Raw genomic sequence first — 19,106 nt, 5'->3', positions numbered from 1 at the left:
GAGCAACTCTAGCGTTTAGATTATAAGATGACTTCCGAAGCACACCTTTAGGAGGTGGTTGGATGACAAATTCATTATTAGGTCTCTCGATATGAAGAGGACCAGAAATGGGTGGAGTGGAAGTAGAAGGTGTATCAGTGGCTTCCTTCTCCACCGTCTGCTTTTGAGGAGTTTGATAATCTTTCGACTGGGTGGCAATAGAAATAGGCACTGTTCCACTCATGTAAACTTGAGAACCTGAAGAGGTAGAGGATTGTGGTTGTTCTACCAATTGGGTCTGCTGTGATGGAAATGCCTCTTTCAGTACAACCGGTGTCCCTTGAGTGCCTTTTAACAAGCGACTAACTTCTGCACGATGGGGACAATCCTTGGTATAGTGATCTTCCTCACAATTGGGGCAATGATACTTAGGCATACGTTTGGAGATAATATCAGCAAATGACTTAGGATGGTCTTGTTTTGGGTATCATATTTTGCTTTTCCTTTACCCTTCTTTTTACCTTTTCAGGCTTTGTCTGCTGCGGTAGACTGAACGACATTAATTTCAGAGGTTTTACCAGGATTTGATGAGGGTTTCGAAGGAGGATTGGATGTAGTATTCGAAATGTAATTTTGCTTCGAAGAAGATTTGTTGGAAGCAGTGTTTTACAACCAGGCCGAGTTGACTCGGAAACGGCCTGGTCATACAGAGTCGGAAAAAAAAAATGCGACCAGGCCAAGTAACCGGCCAGTTTGGCCGAGTCAGCTATGACTCGGCCTAGTCATCTAATGACCAGGCCGAGTCATAGCTGACTCGGTCAACCAAGCCGAGTCCGCATTGACCAGGCCGGGTCAATAAAAAGCGGCTGGGCAGCGTTAAACATGTTTTTTTTTTCACTTTTTTGGTGTTTTTTGGTAAAGTTAATAGGGTTTGTGGATTCCAAAGGGTAATGGTAAATTGTTAAATGCTTTTGGGGTCCATTTCCCCCTCCCAAACTCTATTTAAGACAGCCAAATGCTCTCATTTCACTCACAACAGTCTTATGCATTTGAGTGAGAGTCTTCTTTGAGAGTTAGTGAGCAGTTCTTGAGCTTGTTTTGGAGCAGCAGTGAGGAGTCTTGGAGGAGCATTGTAGCTGGAGTGAGGAGCTTCTTGGGCAGCCATTTGGAGCAGCATTGAGGAGCTGATTCTTGGAGCAAGCTTGAGGAGGCAGTTTGTGCCTGGAGGTATTTTTTTCCACCCTTACAAATCTGTTTTTGCTTAGTAAATTTTAGGTGCATATCAAGAAAGCTTAGAGAGTGTTTTTTGTCAAATAAATGAACATTGAATCAATTTTTTTTTTTTTTTTTCATTTTCAGATTGTTTTCCTAGTCAAAAAATGGCACCTAGAGCAAAAGATCCTGCTTGGGCATATGTTGAAATGGTTGATAGTCAAATGCAATGCAAATTTTGCCATAAGAAAATTAAGGCAGGTCTTGGGGGGATTAATAGGCTGAAACAACACTTGGCAGGGATTAAAGGCCAAATTACCCCATGTCCCTCTGATGAAATTGAGGAGATTAGAAAGAATTTGTTGGCCAGCTTTGAAAAATTTAAAGAAGATAAGGCTAGGCAACAAGAGATACAGGCTGAGATTGGGAGGAAGAGGGAGATACAAAGAATGATGGCTACCAACCCCCACTATGATTTTGAGGGTTCTTCCTCTATCTCTCAAACTGAGGCATCCAACCCTTTCCGTTATGTTCCTCCCTCTTTTGGTTCAGTTCAAGATAAGGGAAAGGGTAGAATGAAGGGTAATGTGACTATCAAAAGTTATTTCACTCCCTCCTCTCCATCAGATGCACATGGTCCTGAAGTTAGTAAAGGTCAAATTCAGCCCACTTTAGATGACCATTGGAAGAAAGAATTGAGGGAGACTGCTTGTGACTACATAGCTAGATGGTGGTATGATGCTGATATCCCCTTTAATGCTGCTCGTTCACCATATTATGAGCCTATGTTTGATGCCATACATGCTGCTGGAAAAGGCTTCAAAGGCCCTACTATGCAAGAGCTAAGGGGGGTTCGTTTGCAGAAAGAAATTCAATCCATTAATGAGTATTTGTAAGAGTTCAAAGACTCATGGGCAAGAACAGGGTGTACCATCATGTCAGATGGATGGACTGATCAAAGAAACCGTACCATCATAAACTTTCTTGTCTTCTGCCCACAGGGAACCATGTTTTTAAAATCAGTTGATGCATCTGATAAGGTAAAAGATGGCCACTTGTTGTTTCAGCTATTGGATGAGGTTATTGAGGATGTGGGGGTGGCTAATGTTGTTCAAATCATCACTGACAATGCCTCTAACTATGTTCTTGCTGGTAAACTGTTAGAGGAAAAACACAAGACCATCTTTTGGACCCCATGCGCTGCACATTGCATAGACCTCATGCTTGAGGATATTGGAAAATTAGATTGGGTCAGAAACACTGTAGATAATGCCAAAAGCATAACAAAATTTATCTACAATCATACACTGGTTTTGAGTCTCATGAGGAAACACACTGGAGGCAAGGATATTATTAGGCCTGCCATCACTAGATTTGCTACACATTTTTTGACATTGCAATCTATGCTTTCCCAACATAGAAACTTGCAAAAGATGTTTTCCAGTGATGAATGGAATCAAACCAATTGGTCTAACAAACCAGAAGGCAGAGAATTGAAAAGGAAAGTCCATGATGAAACTTTCTGGAGAAAGGCAGCAGAGATTGTGAAGCTTGCTGAGCCACTGGTTAAGGTGTTGCGGTTGGTGGATGGGGAAAGGTTGGCTATGGGCTTCATTTATGAGGCTATGGATCAAGCAAAGGAGCAAATAAAGACAGCATACAAGGATAGAGTGGCAAAGTATGGGCCCATTTGGGCAATCATTGATGAAAGATGGAACAATCAACTCCATCGCCCTATACATGCAGCTGGGTATTTTTTGAACCCACGGTATCATTATAGAGCTAAGGAGTCAGGAGCTTTGAGCGGGGAGGTCAGAGATGGACTGGTTGATTGCATTGAACGCATGATCCCATCGGAGTTTGATCAGCTGCAGATACATCAACAGGTCACATCCTTCAGCAATGCAACATGTACCTTTGGAAAGAACCTAGCAAAGATTGCAAGAGAAGCAGATGAGCCAGGTAAACAAAAATTTCAATTTTCAATTTCTTAACGGTTTTACAGTTTTACTTTTTTTATTAAAGACTAAAGTTTGTTAAATCATTTATAATTTGAAAGTTAGATATAATTTGTAATTTTGTTGAGCTTCAGCCTTCATCTAACTCATAATTCATTACACTCCTATGTTTTTTGCAGCACAATGGTGGGAGGCCTTTGGTGGCCAGTGCCCTCAATTGCAAAAGTTTGCAATTCGTATTTTGAGTCAAACTTGCAGTGCATCTGGGTGTGAGCGCAATTGGTCTGTCTTTGAGAGGATTCACACAAAGAAGAGAAACCGTTTGGAGCAAAAACAGTTGAATGATCTAGTTTTTGTCCAATACAACCTTCGGCTCAGACGGAACCAATTGCTGAACAAAAGACCTGATTCAGATCCCATTGTGTTGGAAGACATTGATCCAACATCAGATTGGGTAGTGGAGAGTCGTGCACCAGAGTTTGATCCTGATGAGGATCTTGATGAACTTGGCCTGGGTCTGGAACATCAACTTCAGCCTGTTCAGTTGAATGCAGATCCCGATCCACCAGCCTCAGTCTCACAGCCAGCAAGGACTCCGAGGAGTAGGACTCCAGTTGTAGGTGCTTCCTCTGCTCAGCCACGACAGAAGCGCAGCCGCATATCTACTCTATCTCAGCTTGCATCTGCTAGTGGTACTGGCACCACTTCTACAGTTGCAGTTGGAGACGATGATGATGAGGAGGCATGGGGCCCCTTGTCTGACTCTGATGATGATGATGAGTCTGATCCAGAGATTGGTCGATATGATCTTGGCTCCTCTGGCAGTAGCCAGTAGTACTAGTATTGGAGTCTGGTCAGCATCACAGTTTACTTTTGTTGTAGAGGCCATTTCTAGCCTCCTTGGTTATTTGTATTTTGTTTTGAGTCTTTGATCATGTATGACAGTTGACTATGTATTGCCATTGGGTACCATTTTGATATAATGGATTGGTTCATGAGCCTACTTTGATCATATGTTGTCTTCCATCTATATTATAATGCTATGTGTTTGGAAACATGAATGAAAATCTTTAAAATTATGTTTAAAATATTTAAAATTATGTTTTTTTATAAAAAAAATAAATATTTAATGTATTTTTTACAACGACCGAGTCATTGAAATCGACTAGGCCGAGTCATTACCGAATCCTGGTCGGAGTCGGAGTCGATCCTCGGCCTGGTCGGAGTCCTGGTCCTGCTTGTAAAACACTGGTTGGAAGTTTGAGATACTGATCTAATAATACCATCAACAGGCGGTATGTCCAGAGATTTAGAAGATGCTGGATTCGTAGATGGCCTCAAAGCATCAGGCAAGAGATCATATAACGTGCCAGATTGGGAATACACCAAATCTAATTATTGGGCACAGGCAATGACTTGATTTTCGGTAACACAACCTCCCATTGCTGTGTCTGCATCAATTTTGTTGACGAATGATTTAGTAAACCATTCAATTAACAACTCATCAGGTATTTCAAACTTGATGAGGCAACGCTGATGTCTCCATTCATAGATGTGATTGGAGATGTGGGTAGTAGTATCCTGTTTCAAAGATGTAAGCAAATGGGTACCAGTTTCATAACGAATCAGTAACTGGAAGTGAGTGAAGAAGGCCATGGCCAAAGAATTGAAGTTTGAATAGGCACCTCAAGGTAACTCGATGTACCATTTCGCGGCTACACCCGTCAAGGTTCGCTGAAAGAGACGTAGACGAACAGAGTTTTCAACCCAGGAATTGGATGAGCACCATAAGTGGTAAGTCATGACGTGGACTTGGGGGTTTTCTTTAGCTTTTCCTTCGAATTTTGGGCAATTGCTAGGAATCTTAGTGGGAATTGGAGGCCAATGGCGAATGAAGTATTGGATCGTTAGTGAGACTTGACACGTCTAATAGTTCCAACATCGCTAGAAACGACAATTGCCGGTTGAAAGGCATGTAAAGCCTCTGATAAGGCCCAGTTTGCAGATTCCATCCTTGTTGGTATGGGTTTTGCCCCCAAAGTGGCAGATTCTGACCATAAGGAGCTTGATTTTGCCCCCATTGAGGGGTACCCTGACCATAAGGTGGATTCTGCCCCCACAAAAGTGGGTTTTGACCAGGGTAAGGTTGATACTGACTTGCCATAGGATGTTGAGAACCATAAGGTGGATAAACATTTTGTGTGGCATATGGATTATAAAGTTGTTGTTGCAACTGCTGGCCCTACTGCTGCAAGGGATGCAAGGGTTGACTTTGTTGATATAAAGATTGGTTTTGCTGTTGCAAGGGCTGACCTTGTTGCTACAATGGTTGTTGGTAAGGCCCTTGTTGGTGCAAAGGTTGTTGATAATGCTGCAAATGTTGCCCTTGCTATTGCAAAGGTTGCCCTTGTTGCTGTAAAGGTTGTTGTTGAACAATTCCTTGAGGAATTCCTTGTTGGTACTAATAAGTTCCAGTTTGGAATTGACCATATGCACTGGAAACAAGATTTTGACCAGGTTGCATATGAGGACCTACTTGTTGAATATAAGGTGGATTTTGAAGTGTTTGTGAACCATATGGAACATAAGACTGATGGTGGGGTATCTGAGCCGAATAAGGCTGTTGATATTGGACATTACTTACTCCAGCTGGAATAGATGATCCAATGGGATTAGGAATACCATTGACAAGTTGACTCACTCCAACCATGTGAGGTTGTGATCCACTCACATGGGTTCCACTTGAGATGAGGGATATTTGGAAATTGCCCCCTATGCTGTGAATGAGGTGGTGGCACATTTTGTCCACTTGATGGGGGAATTGAGGAACTTATAGACATATTAACCGAAATTGTTGGTTGCACTGGGATTGTAGGTTGGAATGAAAGTAACAGTTGTGTCGGAATAGTCGGTTGAATCAGAACTGAAGTAACGACAGATTGCACATGGATATGAGAGGTCATGTTAGGAATAAACGGACTAGAATTAGGCATCACATTCGATGACCAAATTGGATTTTGGTTTAACGAAGAAGCACTGGGAGTTCTTGAAACTAGTTAATCCAAGGTTGTATAACCAAGTGGAAGCATATGCCCATTGTTTTCAGGAGGTGGTTGAGATGGAACACTTCCTACATAAGGAAAACCTTTCGGTGGAAAGTTGTACTCAGAATCATTATCAACACTAGGAATGTGAGTAGTTGAGACTTTTGGAGAATCTTGAGAAGAGGTTGGAAACTCACCTTCTGAAGCCATGATTGGAAACAGTTGGTGAGGAGGAAGCTAAGATGGTCATGGAGATAACTCCAAAGGAACACCAAGTTGATCGTATGGACTATAAGGTTGTTGAAGAGATATCACCAATGGATCAAAAAGCAGATTCGAAGGGAATAAAACAAAGCTCTGTGGACTCTCAAGGGTTTTTGTATCAGACTCTTGAGATGACGATGAGTCTTGAGGTGGGGGATGAGAGCAAGGGGTTGGATACTTGGGACAATTCAAAGTTCAAGACCTTGAGCTTCAAGTGACTATGAAAGTTCAAGACAAACTCCTTGTGATGACCCTTCAGTATCAGATGATGAAAGGGAATGGTGAGGTGAACGCAATGGTTCAGCCACAATGACTTTCTCTCAAAAGCAAAAGGAGAAGAGATGATTTCATTGAGGGATTTAAAATTAAAATTTACAAGGAATTACTCAATATGAGGTCAAGAAGCAATTGCATGGGTTCAACATATTATCGTTGGCAGTTAATTTTATAACTTAAAACAACAAATAAATAAAAAAGGGTTATACTAGGCAAGAGGGTTTACCAAGTATCTGTGAATCACTATATACACCTTAGATGAAACCAAGGACTTGATCTACGACGACCAATCTCCCCGAATGTTGTGTTAGGTGTATCACGTTTACAAGCGGCATACTTAGTTACCTGTGGCTAAAAGATAACAACCTAGTGGGGTCTCACAATATATACTCGATGGTACGGGGAGCACAAATCTGTGTTAGCGCTGTCTAATGCGTATTCGTTCGGTGAGAGTGTTCTAATATACTTGCCATCTTGAAGTGCTTCCTATATACCAGAAAGGATTGAAGAACCTTCGATATATATTCGTACTGGAACGAGATTTCACCCTTGGGATGCAATGCAGACAATTAACGACAACTGCTATGTTTAAAGACGTTGGAACATGTCTGTAGCCTAGACTTCTAGATATTTGCGTTAGGTTACAAATGCTCCTTACGTTGAGGTAAATTTTAAGTTTATCTTGAATTAAGTTTCAATTTTATGGCTCAATGATGTCACCTGAATTCCTACGATGCAACTAAATGAGAAAAATGAAAGCTTTTCCTTCGATGAAAGCTAAACTAATGAGGGAAGAGAGACAACCAAACAATGCATCAATCAAACAAAATGGATCGAAATATATCTCCCTAACTTTTCAAATGCAAGATGTAAAAAATGAAAACTACTCTTTCACTTTCACTAACAAATGCAATGCCAAAATGCAATATTATGAGAAACAAAATCATTTTCTTTCACTAAGATGAATAAATATTTTTGTTTTTTTCTTTAACTTTGATTCAAAATGCAAACTAATGCATAAGCAAAGGAAAAATAGATTTCAAAACAACTAAAATGAAGATTTCATTCACTTTGGTTTCGAATAAAACAAAAATCGTTTCAAAAATACTTTAATGAAGAGATCCTTTCACTTTTCTTTTCGAAACAACAAAATCAAAACAAGCATATACTTTCAGTTTCACCAAAGAAAACAATTGTAATCTATGTTTGACAATGGAGCAAAAGTAATTTTCAAAGTACAAATATGATCCAATACTAATGAAAACAACTTCGAAAATATGAACCGAAAGCAACTTGAAAATGGTGTCTTGATCGCAGTAAAACTCTTAAATGGAGACAATCGATCTCACAAAGACAAGCCAAGTGATGAGTGAAGGGTAACCTAGACCTAGAAACCCTAGAAGACAATCTAACTTCAATCACACACCAACAAAAACAAAGAGACAATTGCAACCATTAAAGGACAACAATCAAGGCAAACACAATGAGATCACATTGGAAAAACACTCACAGAGGTTGAGACACATTGAAAATGAGAATAAACCCTAAATTTTTTCTATCCTTTGGGATTAGAGCGCCTATGAAAGGCAAAGTAGTGTTGAAAGGCAAAACAGTGCGACTGTTAATCCAAAATTAGCGCTGGTAGCGCTTCTGTAAAACCAAAAAAAGCACTGGTTGAGGAAAAGAAGGAAAAAACAAAAAGTTTCAAAAATCAAACCAGACTCAACATTTTCAAGGAAAAACCAGTGACTGTATAAACCTACAGTGATGCACACAAGCCAAGAAATCGACAGTTGGTCAAACTAATCAGAGGATCAAATCGAAGAAATGGATGGAAAAGTTATAGCTTCTCCAACAGAGTCGCCATTTTGTTGAGTAGGTAAATCCTCTTTGCGGACAGAGACGATCTATCTAGCCCAATGAGCAGGTCTAGCGACAAACGAGACGATCTACAAGACATTTTCCTAGATTACAATCGAAATAAGAGAAGAGGAAGGAGACCTACCTCACTCTAATGCTATAATGCACTCCTTTGTTGAAGATCTTGATCATGTGCTCCTCAGGCTCAGTCCTTGTTTCTCATAGCGCTTGAATACCTGCACGAGAGGCCAAAGACACGACAAAGCATAAAAGTGCAACAAGCATAATCAAATGTAATCCACTCAATAGATCAATGAGCATTAAGATAAATGAAGTATTGACACAAGCATTTATGGAAAGTGAACCAACAGTTGTATATATTAATAAACAAAAGAGGAAGCATACAACCCATGCCTTGATGTTAGTAGCCTTCCTTGAGTGAATGTCCAAGTCCAAGCTCAAGCTCTCCAAGCACTCCTTCTCCAAGCCAAAGTGAATAGCATGTAGGCACTATCTCAGCATAAGGGTGCAAATAATCAGAGACCAACCATTTGGGAATGGAGGGGGATGAATTTATAGGCAGGGAGAGGGAGTTAGGATCTCACCAAAGATAGGGGAAGGTCCTCATCTCAAGGAGGAAGCTCATAGGGATAAGATCAAAGGGTAATATTGGGAGAATTCGATCACATCCACAATGAACATCATCCAGCTCGTCGTTCTGGAAGCTTCTAGATCACGAAGTTTCTCCTACACTTTCGGAAAACTTGCCTTTTAGGGTTCAACGCGAGTATCCAAGCAAAATCTGCGCTGGTAACACGAGGCTCATATGGTGCAACTTGCCATCAACACGAGAGGGTAGTGTCACAGTCGCGCTGACCTAGAAATTAGGGTTTTGAGCTCATTTTTCTCAGGAAAGGCTCAAGGCAACTTTTCATTAGTTCTTCAAGGAGGATCTAAATTGCATATTAGGATGGGTACATTGCATAGTTGTCAAGGTTTTGGCACTCCGGGGTATGACACAGGGAAGTGCAGGAGGTGTGACAAAATACTGTGTAACACACCTCCCATAGAAGAAACGAGGGTTGAACTCCACAATACTCTTAAATCCATCTCTTAAGCTCCATATGCAGTTGTATACTTTCCAGAAAATCAAAATATACAACCATTAAAAGGTGCAGTGTTGGTATACAGAATGTTGATTTAATAGAGAATATGATATAGGAGAGAGGAAGGGAATCAAATCTTAATGCTCAACCAAAGGATATTCTTATACTTTCATCAACAATACCTTAGTATGTGGAAGGCCTTCACGACTACATGCTAGCTGTAGTAAGTAGAACGAAGTGTCAATGTGAAGATACAAATGGTAAGAATGAGAATAGCAATACGTTGGAGATGAAAGCATATGTTCTAGACGTGCATCCATTTTTCCACAAAAATAGAAACACAAAGAATAAATGTTTTGGCATTTAGGTTTGTCATTTGGCTACAAATTTGTGAATATGGAGAGCTTTGCTTATTGACTTAGATGATAAAAAACAAATTTGGTTGTGCTTGCCAGGGTAGTATACTACAATAGAGAAGATTCTAATGAAGCCTTTGTTGAGGAAAATGAAAATGATATAGACAAATTGAGAAGCAAGCATTTTGAGTTCCACAGATTGAATGTTTCTCAGAAATCTTCTATAGTTGGTACAATGATTGTTGTTAAAAATAACTGGATGGAATGTACAAAGTGGGAAATGCACTGATATTGCTATCTATACACGTGTTGAATGCCCTCTATAAAGAGAGTATGTTGCATGTAGAGGGCATGTTGCATGAAGCAACTACAGTCCTTGATGATGTAGTGAAAAACAGAGAGGTGCATGATCTTTGATAGAAGCAAGACTTTAATTGAGGGCTTATTTAAGAAAGGCCAGATGTTGGAAGCATTAAAGCTTTTGCATGCAATGCTAAAATGTTAAAATTGGCAACTAGGGCCAAACTCCACGTGGGTCATATTATTTATGGCAGCTGATATTTTTATTGGATCCCTCTCATTGAGAGGTGTAGGATTGATCTAAAGATTATTCGATTCCGATAAATATTTATGAAGTTATGAATTTATTTATGTTATGGATAAATTGTTAAGTCGGCTAGCGACTTGAGTAGGCTCAGAAGCCTAATAGACATGTCTATTCATCGTCCATGTTTTAGTATAAATTGGTGAGGACTTGAAGTCATTTTGGACATGTATTCTGGAGGTGATCTCCTCTCCATGTCTTGGGTTTTTGGAGAAAGAGAGGACCAAAAGAATACGTTGGCCTAGAAGGAGCCCTAGCTGCAAGATGATGCCCTAATCTATATGCAGACATAAAAGACCTTATACGCAGGCAGTGGAAATATATATATACGCTGGTAATGAATATATATATATATACGCTGAAATGCCCAACAATATATGCACAGGAGGGAGACCTTATGCAGTTAATAAATAAAGACATCCACGCAGTGTATACGCTATCATGAAGACAATATACACATAGTTATGGAAACCCTATATGCTGAGCAGGCAATGAAGACATCCACGTAGTTTATACGCTGGTCATTAAGACACTTATAACGCATGGTAGAAGCCGCAGTCATAACGCATGGAAGAAGCCGCAGATTTGGCCGCAGTTAATAAAAGACCTGTGGCTGCCAAGGTGTGAAGGTTTACGCAACCCTAAACTACAGCCACGTGAAGCCCTAAATGCTGTGAGAGGAGAAGACTTCATACGCTGGTTATGAAGACACTATATACGCTGGGCATATAGACAGTGATACGCTGGTCATATCCATACACAGTCATGGACTCCTCTTATACGCAATCAATAGGAATCATACACACAGCCGTAAACACAGTCATAATTGGAGGCAATAATACATTGTCCTAACAGCCCTAAACGCTGTCAATGGACAAACCCTATACGCAGCAAATAATGGGACTGCGTGGAGGATTCTGGAACTATAACCTAGTTGCTTTGCTAGGCTGCAAGCCATAGCAAACAGCTAAGGCTAATATGTATATGAACTTAATAATGAAGCAACAGAAGGATAGCAAGGGCAACGTGATGTATGAGATCATGGGCAACATGATATATGAGATCATGAGCAGCGTGATGTATGGGCAGCATTATGAGCAACATGATGATATGAGCATGGGCAACTTAATGATGCATGATGATATGAGCATGGGCAGCATGATGATGAATGAGATGATGAGCATGATGATGAATAAGACCATGGAAGATGCAGCATGATGAGCAACATGAAGATGAGAGCAGCTCAGTCATCAAGGTTCTACACATGTGACAGTACAACATGGTGTCACACGGTTATGTGCAGCAAATGGACGTAAGGCAACACTCTGATAGGTGAAGGAGTCACCATAGAGAATCAAATGAAGCAATATGTCTTCAACTGATCTCATGCAGATATCAAAAGTCAAAAGTGTTCACTTCTATTGTAAATGTACTATCTCTCTCTCTCTCTGATGAACTTTGAAGAACGTAAAAGAAGAATTGATCAAGGGTTTCCCCACATTTTGGGGTTTGTCCTTGGTTGGCGCCATATCTTGTGTCCTCTTGTCTTGGCTTGTCTTCTGTGATTTATATTTATGTTCTATCTGCAGTTTACTTTAATGCTGATGTGATTGCTAACTGTGAAAATTTAAATAAATTGCTCTCGCATAGAACATACCTAAAATTAACATAAAAGAAGATTGCTTATTTGATATCAATACTTGCAGTGTCTTGATAAATGGATTTTGTTTAAAACAGCAGGTGCATGAAGCATATATGCTCGTTAGCTTATTGCTTGACAAGGATTACATTGCATATAGTGACATTTATAGTGTATTTATAGGTGCATTCTTTAAGTATGGTAATATTAATGAAGCTCTAAAGTCCTTTAATCAGTTGGAATCTGAAGGATGTGCTCCAGATACAGAGACATGCAAGATTATGCTAGATACTCTTCACAGTGTAGGTAGAGTAATAGAAGTAGGTAGACCTAATGCTCCTAAGATTGCATCCACAACATAATGAAGCAACACATTCCCATCAAAGTGAGCATCAAAACCTTTTTCATGAGGAATCTTGATTCCTCCAGTAATCAAGGGTAGTCTACATCCTTTTCTAGGTTATTCATATGAAGGAATTTGTAGCTCTTACTCTGCCTCAAGCCAGTTATTACTATCCTTCACATTTTCAATAATATCTCCACTATCATCTAACTAAACTGGTAAAGAATTGAGATCAGGATGATGAAATCTTTCCGTCCTTTCTCTTCATATTTAAATGTGTTCTTTCAAGTTTTCATTTAGTCATAATCTTTTCTGTACCAATAAAAACTTCAGTACTATCCTCTGGTATAATTCTACCTCAACTTTAAATGTGTTCTTTCAAGTTTACATTTAGTCATAATCTTCTCTTTACCAATAAAATCTTCAATACTATCCTCTGGTATAATTCTACCTCTACTTGGCAAGCAATTCAGATCAAAAATTAGATTTTCCTTCTTTTCTCTTTATACTAGGATTTGTTTGTTTAATATTACAGTTTGCTATAACTTTTTAGGCATCAGTAAAAGCTTCAATCCTTTTATATTTGAATCTATTTTCATGCTGAAAATTTTTGTTACATGAATACAGGGATACAAATATACATTATGTAGAAAAGAATTTTCCTGCATCTTCCGAGATATCACGATGAAGCTTTTACTATCCTTTTAGACTCACATCTTCCTTTTTCACAAAATATCTAAATTTTCCATGTGAATACTAGGAGTGTCTTTGTGAGCTCTTAGAAAAGATTCACTTTTCTGCTCATTATTGTTGAAACCTACTTCTGTAGCACTTCTCTTTGTATCTTGTCTCTTTCATTTGCTGACCCAGCTAGTTGTGGTTTTACCTCTTTATCTTTCAAGTTTATTGTAAGTGTTATTCTGGTACAACTTCTCTTCCTGCTCCCTCCACATTTGGTTTCTCTTTCCCCTACCTTCCGTCTCATCTCTTTAAAGTATGGTTTAATTTTGTTGAATATCTTTATTTTGTATTTGTTCTCTTTCTTTCTTGGCATCCTAGAGTGCATTTTATCCACCATAGTTAAAAAACATGTAAGTACAAAGTGAGTTTCAATACATGTTGAATCTTTCATTAAGAAAATGTTCTCAATAGAAACAAACTCCTTTGATATGCACATGGGAGGTTGACCATAACACCATAGATTCTCATGTACATTGTTCCTCGCCATCTAACAAATGGTGGTGGGAACCATGAACGTGTTCCACAACAACAATGAAAATTTGTTATCATGGCCATATGTTGAGAAAGAGGTGCATATGCACATTCCCCATAAGCCTCTTGCTCAACTGATGGCCATGATAACAATTTTTTCGATGCTGTTGTGCAAGAAATTCGTCATTGCAACCACCACCATTTCAGGTGTACATGTGAATTTTAGGTGTTATAGTTAGCTGGTCCATATGCAAATCAAAGGAGCAGTGTCTCTATTGATGACATTTGCTTTCTCAAAGCTTCAACACTTGTTGAAACCCACTCCTACTTACGTATTTTGTAACTCTGGTGGATAAAATGTACTTTAAGAAGAGACCAAAAGCTTAAAGAGGTTGGACCAAAAGCAGGGGAGAGAACAACCAAATCGAGAGGGAGCAGAAAGAGAAATTGTACCAGAATAACAGATACTCAGAAAAGTCAAAGATAAAGAAGTAAAACCAGAACAAGTGAGACAATAGATGAATCCTTTCTGTTTGTATAGAGCTTGAGCTCTTTCTTCTTGTGATCGACTTCCTCTGCAACGGGCTGAATAGAGTCTTAGGACAACAGCCTTATCCCTCTTGTGGATCACCCTCACCATCCTTCTTCTTCACCTCATGTATCCACCACAACTTGGCACCTAAAAACACGTCCTCCACACTCTTACCTGCCTCTAATGTAATAAACATATCATTGGAATTGTTCTCACTATACAAATTAGCACAATGAGTATCCACAACACCTCCCAGGGTACTGACATAGGTACTAACATTATTATATAATCCATTCTCCTGCACCACATCATAGCCATAGTGCCGAGGAATCTTGAAAAACTTTTAAGCATTCCATTTCACCCGCCATGATTCCAGCCATCTTCTCACCATTTCCAGCAGCTGGGGAGGGACCAAGCTCCAAAAGCCTTCTATGATTCCCATTAAGGACAAAAAATGGGTGAGGGAATCCATTGAAAAATTCAAATATCTAACATACATTGGATTTCAAATCTCAAATCTAGCTTTCTAACATATTGGCTTAAGCCATAATGCCGAGGAATCTTGAAAAACTTTTAAGCATTCCATTTCACCCGCCATGATTCCAGCCATCTCCTCACCATTTCCAGCAGCTGGGGAGGGACCAAGTTCCAAAAGCCTACTATGATCCCCATTAAGGACCAAAAATGGGTGAGGGAATCCATTGAAAAATTCAAATCTCTAACATACATTGGATTTCAAATCTCAAATCTGCTTTCTAACATATTGGCTTAAGCTCCCCCAATTTCAATCTTGCAGCTATGACTTTCCCCTTTTTTTTCCTCTTTTCTAAAATGGGTATTGTCCGATATCAATTCTTTCTATTTTATACCTCTTTTCTAAAATGGGTATTGTCCTCTTTCAATCCTTTCAAATTTTATACTGAAACTCTGTTCAAAACACCGAAAATAAAAAGGGGCATCGAGGAATTCATGTTGAGTACGCATTGTGGGCCGAAGAGCATCGTTCTTCGCTGTGAATAATTTGATAAAGATTGTGGCAGATCTGTGTGTAGGTGTGGAAGGTGTCGTGTGGATCCATGTGTATATATTTGCACAGTGAAATGATGTGCAGACCTGTTCAACCCTGCAATAAACAATACATTCAACCCTTCAAGCCAGACAAGAGGAATCCTTTAAGGAGAAAGAGAACAGATACAGATATAAGTGCTACAAAAGTAGCTGGCAGTGATTCTCCTTCTGTAACGTGTTTTTCCTGTATCAGTTGGTTAACTAACATGTCACTATGTAACAAAAGGAAAACATCAATTAGGCATTGAGATATTAGATTAGAGGAACCAGGCTTGCATGAGCATTCTGAAGACAGTTGTATCTCTCCAAGAATATGCTAAAAAAATCATTTTGTCAAATATACATTGTTCAACCAATCCAACAGTTTCCTGCATGTTATATTTATGGTACAAGATGAATCCATTCATGTTGAAATTGAATTGCATTTCTTTTATGCCTTATCATGAACAAAGCTTTGGCAATCTATGGTTGGTATGGCTACTGCTGTTTTTAATTTTGACATTAGTGAGTCTTGACATTTGAGAATGCAATTTTTTGCAGACTTTCTCCAACTCCCTCAATCTCCATTGCATCCCCTGCAGGTCTGCCTTCAACTCTTGATTTTCCTCACAAATCACAGAACTATAATCAAGCTCTTTTGAGTACAAAATTACTGGGCTGCTGCGTGTGACTTCTTCTTTCCAGGGAAAATGCATCCCGCTATCACTATTGGAATGAAAGGAATCTGAACTTTTCACATAATAACTATCAAGTGTGCTTCTCAGCTTTGCTTGTTGCAACAACAGGACTTGTATTGCTATTCTCAATGGAAATCTGGAATTTTGTGCAATGTGTTTGCTTGCTTCAAAAGAGAGTTTGTGGTAATTGATCGATTTGCAAAGGCCCATTTCTTCTTCTTCAGACAACGTTGGGTGTACCTGTTCAAAAAACAAATTTAGATCATTTTGATGTAGGGAAAAAATCATATTCAAGGACATTTTTTTACTAGCAGCATAGATTCTGAGAATCACAATTTCTCAAACCAGCTTCTATTAAACATACTCAGTTGTACTTCAATTCTAAGAAAATCAATAGAAGTGCTAAAGAACCCAAGGTTAAGAAGTCTGTTCACATTATGAACGATTCAGGTCAGATGAAGGAAACCATAGCTATTGATACAGGCTTAGTTTTAAGGCTTATTTCAAAGAAGCCAATTGTATTGACTCATATTTTCTGAAAAAGTCTCAATTTCTTAACTTCTGAGATGAGCTTATAAATTCAAAGAACAAAGATTGTATTGACTCATATTTTCTGAAAAATTCTCATGTTCTTAACTTCTGACTTGAGCTTAAATTTGGAGAACCAAGTGGCATTGATTGAGGTTGCATTAATGACCCAAGTTAAAGAATTCAAGTTTGACTTAAAGAATCCACAATAGTTGTCAAGAATAAACATGAGAAGACTTGTTGCATTTGTGTGTCAGTTGTAGTCAGAGAACCTACTAGTATAGATTCAGACCAAGTTAAAAGGTTCATTGATAACAGGATACAATTGGCACACATTCACGCTGAAATAATGAAATACATTTTAATAATTTGATCTTGGATTCAAGAACCTCGTGCATATTCTCTCAGGCTAGGATCAGAATTACTTTCAACTGATTTTGACTTAATTCATGAAAATTTACAGTATTAACTCAGGTTACTATATGGAAGGCATGTATACGATTCAAAAAACACAAACCCGATTGATATGAAGCCAGTTTAAAGAACCTATTCATATTAATGAAGGCTTACTTGGATCATTTATTTGGAATGGTTGAGCTTAGATTAAAGAATATATTTGGTGTTAATGCATTCACCAAAGACCCCCTTGTATAATTTGGCCTTTAAAGTAAGGAATCTATTGCCACTATTATTCAGGTCAGATTAAAGAATTTGATTTTAGTGTCATGAGCAGAATTGGCATAACATTTTTGCAATTAGTGTCAATACTTGAAAAACCATTTACAATATTAACTCAGGCTAGATTAATGAACCTATTTGCACCAATCTAGGTAGAAATGAAATAGCTCTCGTTTGTACTGTTTGATTTTGAATTTGGGCAGTGAAGCTCGGAACTCGGAACTCAAATGACATTGATAACTTCTTAAGCACCCATGTTCTCACAGTTCATGGGTGCTTACCCACTTATGGTTCCACTCATAGCAATCCGCATGACACAGGGAACTCTCTAATCACCTAACCCAATAGCCAAGGTGAATAGTAACCTCCCCACAGGGGGAAGGCAGATAGCAAATTCCCATTAATTTACCTTTGTATGTTTATTTGAGGTCAATTGAAAGACCTGACTATGGTATTCATTTGAGTTAGATTAAAGAACCCATTTAAGTTGAGAAGTCAAAGAACCGTTTCTGTGATTAGGACTTCCTTATAGTTAGCCCATTGATAGTGTTAATTCAAGCCAAACAAAAAACCTTATTTGTGTTGATTCATACAATTTTGATGAACACATTCGTATGATTGGGGATTCCTATTAAGATCCATTGTTGCTAGTAAGATTTCAGGGCACATGAAAGAATTGAATTGTAAATGGCTCAGCCTAGCTCGAAACAATTTAAAAAGATAACAAATTGTATCTATGGAGGCGATATTAAAGAGTTCGTTTTAGATAATCCATCTAGGACTTACCTCAAGATACATATCCAAGGCTTTGTAAAGCACATCACAGGAATCTCTGGCATCATCTGATAATGATTCAAGAAGCAACTGAAATTTGGAGGGCTTGAGATTGACATCGGGGGGCCACCTTTGTATTATACTTGTCCATGAGGCTACCCACCCTCTTTAGTCGACTCTGGTAGCAAATGCCAAAGTGGGCTCAACGGAGCTTGTGGGAAATTCAGGCACAAAAACCATCGCTTGATCCATGAGGAAAATCTCCACATATATGAGAGCAAGATCCACATCATAGAGGCAACCCATCCCCTGGGGTGCAGGAATCAGTATGTTATCCAATGTAGAATTGTCCAAATATGATCCAATCATATTGTTTAGTTTCTTGCATAATTTAGAGGCATTTAATACAATGGCCCCCTCTTAGGATCCCAAACAAGCTCATGCATGTGATTGTTTCTCTCTCCAAATAATGAAGCAAACCCACAACAATTTCAAGGACTTCCCTCTGTACTTTCTAGGCATAGTGGTGCATAATCTTCTCATCCCTCCCACATTTTTTCTTGTGGGATATGGAGTTGTAGCCAAGCATGGGCAAGGTAGACTTCAAGTTATGTGAAAGAAATCTATTGATAACCAAGTTGTCCATTTTGTGGGCAATCATGGTTTTCACAATTCCTTCCATCAGATACATACTCAATGATAGAAAATCTTCAAACCACCATCATATTTTAGTTTTTGAGCTCTCAGAGCTTCTCGTATGACAAGAATACCAAATCCCAATACTATCAGGAGAAGATGAAGTAGGACTGGTATCACATTTAGCATTCATTCTTTCTATGAGTAAATCAATTCATCTATGAATACATCAATACATCTCTGAATAATCCTTATAGAATCTGTTGTCAATACCATAGCCTCGCAGTCCTTCAATGCATTTATCAATTCCCGCCAACTCCAGAAGGCCAAGCCATTGAGGAAATCCTCTCTTCGCCTCAC

At 38.9% G+C, this 19,106-nt stretch overlaps 1 pseudogene; it reads right to left on the bottom strand.

The window, feature by feature from the left end:
- Nucleotides 1-15,893: 15,893 nt before the first annotated feature.
- LOC149178721 (BTB/POZ domain-containing protein At3g22104-like) overlaps nt 15,894-19,106 on the bottom strand; it is a 4,464-nt pseudogene continuing 1,251 nt past the window's right edge.

The sequence above is a fragment of the Pinus tabuliformis genome, chromosome 4_1 (genome assembly GCF_031772625.1).
Source record: "Pinus tabuliformis cultivar Carrire ecotype Pingquan chromosome 4_1, CPIR1, whole genome shotgun sequence".
NCBI classification, from domain to species: domain Eukaryota; kingdom Viridiplantae; phylum Streptophyta; class Pinopsida; order Pinales; family Pinaceae; genus Pinus; species Pinus tabuliformis.
The sequence above is the reverse complement of the archived record's forward strand: the minus strand, read 5'-3'. Positions and strand labels throughout refer to the sequence as shown.